A 6,933-nucleotide genomic window follows, 5' to 3' on the forward strand; every position below is an offset into this window, starting at 1 on the left:
GTGCTTAATCTCAAGCAACCCCCTCAGTTTTGCACGCATGATGTATCTTGTAAACACTTTGGACTGATTATTTTACACTGTTAGGTAAAGTTCAACAGTAATGTGAAATGTTGCAGAAATGATGACCACCCTGCATGCTATACAGTATCCAGCAATGGCAGCAACAGGTTCCAGTTGAAGAAATGTAACAAACTAAATACAATTATTTCTTTATCAATTATTTTTTTACTAATTGTGTGACATTTATGAAAATAGTCCAGATATTTTTTTTTCTTATGAAAATTGTGCATATCCCGTGTCAATGGGTAGGACAGAGATCGAGTTCTGATTGACGGAATTCTTTGTTAACCTTTATTCCATTTCATTCCATTCCATTCCATACAAAGTTTCAGATTTCAAGTGTGTGGACTCGTGTCAATCATAACAAGTATATGAAACTCACAATAACATCCATTTGAAAAGCCCATATCAAAGCTAATGGTTATAAATACAACTTTAAGATCAAGTAAGGGGAACTCGCACACCTTGCATGCCGATACAATAGTGTCCTTTTATTGCATGTTTCGAAAAAAAAAAAAGGTGCTCAGTGCACTGAGGATGGTCTGAATGGGACCGAAACGTTTGCACTGTTCACTTGGGTAGCACCTTTTTTTATTTTCAAAACATGAAATAAAAGGACACTATTGCATCGGCATACAAGGTGTGCGAGTTCCCCTTACTTGATCCTATAGTTCACTTGTTGGAACCTACGCACCCACCAGGCATCAAGAGAAAAGGCGCGGTACCTCCCTTTGAAAGAACATATAAATACAACTTTGAAATTTCAACTATAATGTGTGGATTAGTATTGTGTAATACAGAAAGAACACTTTTGTGTTCAATTTTTGTGTGTTGTAACTGTTAAATCAGATAGAACTGTGGTGCTCTCCTGTAAGATCATATAATGTTGATTTCCCACTTGTCTTCTGCTGTGGATCCGAGTGGATTTATCTCCATGGCATCTGAGGGCTTCACACAGCTCTGTTTCCATGGTATCTGCTATTGCTTGTGCAGCAAAGCCTGTATGTTAGGCTACTTCACAGTCTCACCTGTTTTTGTGGTCCTTGCTGTAATATTCTTCATTACTGTCATTCCTGTCATTTTCTACAAATTGTGTGTTCTCAGTGCCAGCTCACGAAATAAAATGGGATACGATTAAGAAACAGAAGATACATCAATGAAGGCAATATGTGCCAAGATAACGGGGTACAGGATGGCATCTTGTTGTTTGTGCTCCAAAGCCTCTTACAGTAACAGCCCTGTGGGACCTCACAGATATGCCCGGTGAGAGACAGTGGTGCTTTGCTAGGTGGCCAAGGTCATAGTGCAATGGTAATAGCCGAGCTAACACCTCCAACACCAACAGTGCTCTGTAGGGCGCACAATATGATGTAGAGTTTGGCTTGCAGTCTCATGAACTGCAAATTCAACAGCAAGGTGAGATGTGAAATGTACATCGGGGACACAGAGATCTGGGTTTACAATGAGTTTACAATGAGTCCTCTGGTTTAAATGGTTAATGATGGTTAATAGCAACACATTTACATGGTCTTGTTGCTGGGCCAGTATGCTAATGTTGAGAAAGAATTCTTGTAAATCGACAGCCAATGACTCTATCGCTAATAACTTTTGTTGTGTTTGTCTTATGTTTTAACTGTTATATTGCATACTAAATGCATATGTACCGGTAGTCAACATACTGCCCTGGATTATCACACACATTTAACGGCAATGTAAAATAATTAGCCTATTCTGAAAGATATTATCAACAAACATGCGCTGTACGTTTCTTAGGATCTGGTCTGGCATCTTTATGCCAGTTACTATTATACAGTAAGGGTTAGGCCAATGTGGTGTGCTATGTTGATTGCCTTTTCATTATTGCATTTCCATTTGAATAATCTGAAATTTCTTATGACAACAGATCAATATTTGTATAAAACTTTACTGTTGACCTATTGATATCATGCCACATCTTTAGCAGTAGCTGCAAGACAGGACTTTTAAGTTTTAAAAAAAGCAAACCCACTGTTTTGAATTATTGGTATTGGCTTATGCAACTTTGCATCACTGTGCAGAACTGCCCAAAGCATTACATTTTGCCTTGAGGACTCGAAATGAGCCAGATATGAAGTGTCAAGATAGTTTTGCATGGTAACATTATTACTGTCTACAGCACTCTGCTTACTTCTCCTGGCATGCATGAGAGAGAGAGAGAGAGAGAGAGAGAGAGAGAGAGAGAGAGAGAGAGAGAGAGAGAGAGAGAGAGAGAGAGAGAGAGAGAGAGAGAGAGAGAGAGGGAGGAGAGACAGACAGGAGAAAGAAGTAAAGAAAGAGCGAACACTCCTCTTATCATATATATTCACTTAGGTCAAATTCTGGACAAAAAAATGTTTGACTCTGCCACGTCTCTGTGCATGGGGTGCAAAGTGAAGTGTCATTCATCAGTCCTGCCTACGGGAGGGCCCAGGCCTGATGAGCTCCGTTAGACAGGTGCCAATCTAATGGCTGTGCTTTGGCTAGAAGGAAGGAAGCATTGACTGATGAACTGAATCCAAAGAACTCGCCTCCAATCAGGGGCGTCGCCAGACCTATTTTACAGGGGCATGTGCCTGGGTATTGAGTTGCTGTGCCCCGGTATGAGTTTCACAAAAAAACTCAACCTTGCTACCTTGGAATTTAGCTCAAGTTTAGCATACGGAGTAATGTACAGAATGCACACAAAAAAGCACACATGCACTACTTGCAATGATATAGGCCTAAGTAATTTACCAACTTTTAAAAATAAATAACTGCAAAACATTTTTTTTTTTTTAAATCTCTCTGTACCTATACTGTGCCCCTGTATAGTATTAGGTCAGCTTACGGCCCTGCTTCAAGTCAAGGTAGAAGTGAAAAATACGTTATATCACTAGTGTGACTTGGAGGCGAGTGCTTTGGATTCAGTTTGTCAGTCAATTCAGGCTTAAGCTGACCCCACATCAACCCGACAGTTGGGTGTCAGTTAGGGTTGAAGACGGTCAGTAAGAACTGGCGTGGTGTGTGTCTGTACTTTTGAGGGGGTTGGAGGATTACGATGCCCTTCGGTCTGCGTTGGGACTGTTTCAATGAAATCCCTCCCGCACCACCCTGTGGGAGTGTCCACAGTGGTTGAAGTCGACTTGTTGTGGTGTTGGGCAAAAATATTGCGACTGATCAAGACCGAAAGGGACAGATGGACAACTGCCTAGTCGTAGTTGGGAGTTTGGTTAGGTCTTTCTGGTGTGAAAGAGCCTTTAAAAGCGCACTGTGTGGGATGATGGCCAGAGTAGGCATCGCAACTATGCTACTCATTGAAACTGTGCTGCCTATTGCAAAATTTGATGTTTTCATGAAAACTCACTGAATAATAAACAAATATTTACTAGTTTGACCATAATACAGTAAGTCTGGCAGCTAAAGATATATATTTCTGGAAATTCAAAATGGTAGACATGTTTAAGATCCACCTTTTCATGTAAGTGAAAAGTGCAATTTTCCCAGTCATACTGAATGAGAAGGGTCCAGCTGCAGTAAAACAGTTCCACCCCTAATGCAAGCACGCCCATGGGCGTTCCCGGCATTTGCCGTATTGGCCAATCGTGAAGGGATACTGCATGATGTCATTTTCGAGGCCATTTCCGGATGAAGGCTCCATGTTTTCAAAGATATCCCGTGCAAATTGTTATCTTCCGGAGAAAAGTTTCACTGAACATTCCACTGACATAATATTCTCAACAATTTATGTAAGAAAGTGAGATAAATCACACGTTTTCTAATCCCAATATGTATTTTGCTTTGTCTTCCCGTACCTCGGACATTGTAGCCTACTGTTTAGAACTCGTGTCGCTATGCACAGATTTGTCATAACGTATCAGGTCGCCAAAATGCTTTGATTTCAACACAACTTTGACACATTGATAGTAAATACTGTATATATTGCCTAAATATATGCTGTCAATGCGTTGGCATTACCTCACCTAGCTGTGTGTATCAAGGTCACTGTTAACACTGGGTAGGCTATATGATTAAACCACAGATTTATCCTTTCCAGGATATTAACACACCCCGAGAAATAATAATTAAAAAACCCTTTTAGGCGAGGTTGTTCACTTGGTAAGACATGATATAGGCTACTTAGAAAAGTTGTACGATGTACATCAGCAACACATTCCCGACTTTTTTAAGTAGGCCTAATGAGTGTCACCTCACCACTTTATGTGGCCAGCTTGAAAAGAGCAGATATTAATGAAAAAATATGAAATAGTATTTGAAATAGCAATAGGCTATTTGTTTGTTTTATTGGAGAAAACGATTTCTTCATTACCATAGGCCTACCATACTCCATGTCTGTCTATGATTTAGGAGTGACCACACCATTGAAGCTTACCTCTTTATCCAGGAGAGGTTCCAGATTGGCCTGTCTTAATTCAAATGCCATCAGAAAACAGAGAAAAATTTTCCTACCATCATAACCAGTGTTTGTGCATACATAATCAGGGCCGCTGACAGCTTTGGCTTTGCCCAGGACAAAGTCATCTGAAAGGGCCCCCCACTCAATACATAGACTACATACAATGTAATGAGGACCCATTCCTGGACCCCTCGTCTCACTGGGCCCAGGTCAACGTACCCCTTTGTCCCTCCTGTCAGCTTCCCTGCATGTAGGCCACATACATTGCTGAAAGAAGTGAACGAGACAGGAATGAAATGTGAATTTATTTCTGTTTACTTTTACACTATGAAGTGTGAACGGTCAACAAGAGGGTTAACACAAAGTTTGAAATTGTGTTTGACCAGTCTCCAATGTGCATTTAACTAATAACTAAAAATAAGGCATTGGCATTAAATATAGACTGATACATACTATAAATACAGACACCCAAACAGTGTGCAATAAGAAGATTAACATACTGATGGACAATAAATACACAAACACAGTGGACACACACACACGGCAGGAGGAGTTCATACAGGTGGTGTGAAGATGCTGTATACAAGGTGCAATGAGTAAAGTGTAAGTGGCATGGTGAAAGAAGTGTTCATGGAATATTCTCCCGTGTCCTTGGTTATTCATGTGGTTTTCTTCAGTGCGTTGAGGAGTCTGATGGCTTGTGGAAAGAAGTCGTTTCCCAGTGTGCTTTTGCAGCACCGCATGCTGGGCTAGCGCTTCCCTGATGGTAGTAGGGAGAACAGGTAGGGGTGATCTTAAGAGCTTTTCTGCTGTCCTCACCAACTCTCTGTACTGCCTTCTAGTCTTCAGCTTGACGGCTGCCATGCCAGACAGAGAGGCTGCTGGTCAGGATGCTCTCAATGACACCCCTGTAGAAGGTGGTGAGTGCCGTTGTGGGGAGGTCGGCTCTTCTCTCATCCTTCGCAGGAAGTGGAGTAGTGTCTGTGCCTTTTTGAGATGGTGGAGCCATGTGGTGCAGTTGGCAGAGGAGGAGCGGCACAGTGGTTGGTGCTGGGTTGATCAGGTTCAGATCCGAAGTTGCTGGTGTCATCAGCCCTCCCTCTGAAAACTGGCTCTGTGCCTGTCAAAAAAAGGCATGTTAATGTTATGAATGACAATTAAGACAAAAACAACCAACCCCTATCTACCTACAGAAGAACATGACATGAGCACGTGCATATGCTTGTGCACATGCCCCCCCACACACTGCTACTGTCTTAAAGTTTGGTGCACGTGCATGCATGCATGCCTATTCTCCCCCCTTTGCCTCAGGTCAAGTGTGCATTTTAGAGGTTGTCCTCACCTGCACATGTGTGAAGAGCAGGAAGATTGGAGGTTGGGGATGAAGAGGCAGGGCAGGAGGTTCTCCTTGTGAGCGGCCCTGGTCCTGATGCTGATTGTCCATAACCACGCTGTGGCTCATCAAACCCATTACCGGCATATCAATGCTGAACAGGAACGACTGCTTCCATCTGCACGCATGCACACACACAAACACACACACACACACACACACACACGAGAGGGATACATAGAATACACTACATAAAAATCACACCCATCATTTTAATGCAGAACACCAGGCTGAAGAGATACACAGCTTCTGGCCTGTGCAGGGATCACTACAGTGCCAGTGTTTTGTATTATCCTCTATCCACATTTGTTTTCAATAAATAAACACAGCACAGAAAGGAATTACTGTATGAAATACTTATTGGTCTAGTGCAGAACAAAACAGATTCAGTGTTTTACTCACCACTGTGTGCAAGTTTCTGTGTTCAGCTCAGGTGGAAGCCTCCATCACAACATGTTGATACTGACATTAACCATCCTTCAGAAAACTGCCTCTGCCTGTCAGAAATAGCAAAATAATGTTAACACAACAAGGTAGTATCTTAAAAATATCCTTAACCAAAGACAGACAGACACACACTGCCACTGTCTTGGTTCTAGGACACACACACGCCCTTTAAGGGTCACATCACATGTAATGGCCGGGTTCTCACTCACTCACTCACTCCTTTTCTCATACTTTTGCCTCAGACAATGCAGTGAGTTTTTAAAAATTGGCCTTACCTGCACATGTGTGAAGGACAGGAAGGGAGGTTGAGGATGGAGCTGCCAGTCAGGAGGTCCAGAACTGTCCTGGTCCATCACCATCATGTGGATCATCAACCCCAACCCCAACTTCTTATATCTGCGTGAACACATTCACGAACACACACACACACACACAATAGGCGAGATACAGGTTATATGGCACATTAGGAGGCATGGGCATTGTTGCACTCTAGATGTTTAGAAATAAGTAGGTGCGTGGACCCAAAAAGTAGAGTTCAATGTGGGAGTACACTAAATAAGACACTGAGGTCAAGTCACTGCTCTGGCAGCAACCTGAAACATCTGCTCTACTCTGCTCTGAG

General features: G+C 42.3%; 1 long non-coding RNA gene across 1 annotated transcript; it reads right to left on the reverse strand.

Annotated features, from left to right (window-relative positions):
* Positions 1–4,763: 4,763 nt before the first annotated feature.
* LOC134466438 (uncharacterized) lies at positions 4,764–6,682 on the reverse strand. The gene is made up of 4 exons (XR_010038300.1): positions 6,587–6,682; positions 6,267–6,361; positions 5,814–5,982; positions 4,764–5,591 (listed from the first exon to the last, which is right to left on the reverse strand). It is a non-coding gene; the product is annotated as an uncharacterized LOC134466438 (long non-coding RNA).
* Positions 6,683–6,933: the final 251 nt, after the last annotated feature.

Source organism: Engraulis encrasicolus, chromosome 16 (genome assembly GCF_034702125.1).
Source record: "Engraulis encrasicolus isolate BLACKSEA-1 chromosome 16, IST_EnEncr_1.0, whole genome shotgun sequence".
NCBI classification, from domain to species: Eukaryota; Metazoa; Chordata; class Actinopteri; order Clupeiformes; family Engraulidae; genus Engraulis; species Engraulis encrasicolus.